Source organism: the organism of the source record quoted next, unplaced genomic scaffold (genome assembly GCF_019419815.1).
Source record: "Pyrus x bretschneideri cultivar Hongxiangsu unplaced genomic scaffold, Pyrus_bretschneideri_v1 Contig274, whole genome shotgun sequence".
In the NCBI taxonomy this organism is placed as follows: Eukaryota; Viridiplantae; Streptophyta; class Magnoliopsida; order Rosales; family Rosaceae; genus Pyrus; species Pyrus x bretschneideri.
The window spans coordinates 36,751-40,576 of NW_025999584.1; the positions used below are offsets into that span (position 1 = coordinate 36,751).

The window sequence follows — 3,826 nt, forward strand, 5'->3', positions numbered from 1 at the left end:
TCTTTCTACCATGTCAGAAAAGATTGCCAACATGCATCTTTGGAATGTTGCTGGAGCATTGCAAAGTCCAAAAGGCATTCTCCTATATGCAAATGTGCCAAACGGGCAAGTAAAGGTAGTTTTCTCTTGATCCTCCGGAGCAATTGCAATTTGATTGTAACCTGAGTAACCATCAAGAAAACAATAGTGTGAGTAACCTACCAATCTCTCAAGCATTTGATCTATGAAAGGCATAGGAAAGTAATCTTTTCTAGTGCTAGAATTCAACTTCCTGTAATCGGTGCAAACACGCCAACTAGCCGTGGGCTTTGTGGGCACAAGCTCTTTGTTTTCATTCTTCATCACCGTGATTCCCACCTTCTTAGGTACCACCTGAATAGCACTCACCCATTTGCTATCAGAAATGGGATATATGATCCCCACATCTAACAACTTCAACACTTCATTCCTCACAACTTCCTTCATGTGTGGATTGAGCCTCCTTTGTGGTTCACGGGTTGACTTTGCTCCTTCTTCCAAAAGAATCCTATGCATGCACATGGTAGGGCTTATTCCCTTGATATCTGCAATAGACCAACCAATAACTGATTTGAACTCTTTTAACACCCTAATTAGTTTATCTTCTTCATTTGGGGTGAGGTCAGAAGTTATGATAACTGGAAGAGTTTCAAATTCAGCTAGATATGCATACTTTAGATGTGGTGGAAGTGGTTTAAGTTCAAGTTTTGGTGCCTTAACAGTGGAAGGGGTTAAATGTGACCTCGATGGTTCTAAAGGCTCTAAAAGAGGTAAAATATTCAAAGGATACGGTGCCAATGCTTCCAAGGCAGCTACTTCTTCCATGAGTGCATCTTCTTCATCAAACTCATCTTGAGATTGACTCAAAACAGTTTGTAATGGTTCATTAGATTGTGCCTGCAAGAACTTAGAGAAAACAAGCGAATCAAGCACATCAATGGCATAACAATCAAGAGATGAAGAAGGATGTGAAAGAGACTCAAACACTTTGAATTGAACGGTCTCTCCTAGCACTGTCATAGTGAGGAGTCCATTTTGCACATCAATGATGGTCTTGGTCGTGGCCATAAACGGTCTCCCAAGCAAAATAGGCAATTCTCGATCATGTATAGGAGCTTCTTCCATGTCCAACACTACAAAATCCGCAGGCAAGATTAGTTTATCAATTTGAACTAGAATATCCTCTACTATACCTCTTGGATATTTCACGGATCTGTCCGCAAGTTGTAATGAGATGGTGGTGGCTTTCAATTCCCCCAAACCTAGTTGAAGGTATACGGAATAAGGCATTAAGTTGATGCTAGCACCTAAGTCAAGCATCGCCTTCTCTACCTTCTTGTCTCCTATGGTGATGTTGATAGAAAAACTTCCTGGATCCTTGAGCTTTGGTGGAAGTTTTCTTTGCAACACGGCACTTACATTCTCGGACAACACTACCTTCTCATGTGGTCCATACTTCCTTTTGTAGTTGTTTAACTCTTTGAAGAACTTCCCATAAGCTGGCATGTTCCTAATGACATCAAGCAAAGGTAAGTTAACATTTACCTTACTTAGAATATCAAAAATCTCCTTAAATGACTTATCCTGCTTGCTCTTGGCAAGTCTTCCAGGGAATGGTATTGGTGGAGTGTAAGGTTTCTCGGCCTTGTGAAGATTTGGTGCTTCAAACGAGGGAGTAGCATGGCTTGGTTCCTCATTTGGTTTCTCATTTTCTCCTTGAGTAACACCTGCATTCACATGATCAGATTCATTAGTAACTTCATTGCCAACTCTATTATTAATAACCTTACCACTTTTAAGTGTAGTGATTGCTTTGGCTTGCTCTTGGTTCCTTTGGAGTATCACGGGTTGGCTTGGAAACTTTCCAACCTCTCTTTGGCTCAAGGCATCTGCAATCTGCCCCAATTGTGTTTCCATTTTGGTTAGAGCCGCCGAATGTTGTTGGAGAGTGCTATTGGTGGTTTGTTGGAATTGCAAGGTATTTTGGGCTAACAATTTAACCGTATCTTCAAGTGTAGGTTTTGGTTGGAAGTTTTGGAATTGATTGTTGTTCTTCCACGAAAGATTGGGATGATCTCTCCAACTTGGGTTATATGTATTGGAATACACATCATTCCTTGGCCTTTGATTGTAAGAATTCATGAGGTTCACTTGCTCTTGGACATACTCGGGGTAAGCCTCCCTAGATGGACATTGATGAGTAAGGTGGCTTGGTATGTTGCAAATGGCACACACTTCACTTGCTTTTGGCACCATGTTGAGCACGGATTCAAGCTTCTTTTCTAGGTTAGCTACCTGCAAAGAAAGATCATGATTAGAGCTTGTTTCATATACTCCAACTCTCTTACCCCTTACATCTTTGTGTTGAGCATTAAATCCCAACATCTCATAAATGTTATATGACTCTTGAGCATTCTTTTTCTTCAAAGCTCCACCTGCTGCATTATCAACAGTTGATTGACATGTTTGGGTTAGTCCATCATAGAAAATTTGCATTTGTAAGTGAAGAGGTAACCCATGGTGTGGACATTGCAACAAAAGGCCTTTAAAGCGCTCCCAACACTCATTGAAAGGTTCTCCATCATCTTGTTTGAAGTTGAAGATTTGTCCCCTTAATGTGGCTGTCTTTTGAGTGGAAAAGAACTTTTCCAAAAACTTCTTAGCCACGGCATCCCATGTGGTGAGTGAACCAGGTACTAGAGTCATTAACCAACCCTTGGCCCTATCTTTCAAGGTGTAAGGGAACACTCTCATCCTCAGATTTGCTTCACTTACTCCCTGTAAAGGTAAACCACTCACAACATTGTAAAATTCTTTAATATGAGCTAAAGGATCTTCATTAGGTAAGCCATAAAAAGAAGGAAACATATGGAAATGTGAAGATTTAAGATCATAGTTTCTAGCTTCTGTGGGCAGCAAGATGCATGAAGGTGAATTTGGTATGATTGGTTGAGCAAAATCCTCCAAAGCTCGAAGATCATCTTGGTTGCCCGCCATCTCTTCTTCTCTTTCCCAATTAAAGTGCTCAGATCCTTCACTTGTTGGACTAGACGGTTTCCCTTCCTCTTCTTCACGGACAATGGAGGAACTTGTTGGCACAAAGCTTTCCAAAGTGTTGCCCTTTAACCGTTCAATTCTTTGGCCTAATTCAGCAAGTCTATTTGACATATACTACCTGAAACAAGATAAAACAAGTTTGAATAAAAATCAGAAATCTACTTAAAATGAAAAGAACAAGGTTTAATATCAAAACAAGCAATTATAAGGGACTGAAATCAGTCCCCGGCAACGGCGCCATTTTGATTGATGTTTTCCTTCTTCGTGCTAGAATATGTTTAGTATAATGGCACAAGTAAGGGTGTCGAATCCACAGGGACTAATTGGACCTATACAACTACTTGTTTTGCAAGAACTCTATAAGAGAAATAAAACTAATCAACTTAGGCAGATTTGTTGTTGTAACTTGAAAGCACAAGAAAATGAAGTAGACACAAATAAATGAATCAACAACTAATAAAATGAGATAGCACAAATGGAGATGAAGCTAGGGATTCGGTTTCACCATTGCTAAGCCAAGTCCATGCTTGTTAAATCAGATTATACTCATCCATCTACCTATTTCTTGGGTTTGTTTCACTTAGATATGATCAACCATATGATGTGTGGACTTGATCAAATGTTCCTAATCATGAACCTAAGTGTGATGTGCAACTTTGGTCCCTAATCAAGAACATCACACGCACAAGGAACTTTCATAAAACCAAAGGAAACACTCGGCAAGTTGTTTGCAAAGCATTCCCTTCATTCA

General features: G+C 40.0%; 1 pseudogene; it reads left to right on the forward strand.

The window, feature by feature from the left end:
• Positions 1-2,530: 2,530 nt before the first annotated feature.
• On the forward strand, positions 2,531-2,641 carry LOC125479097 (annotated as a pseudogene).
• The last annotated feature ends 1,185 nt before the right edge of the window (positions 2,642-3,826 follow it).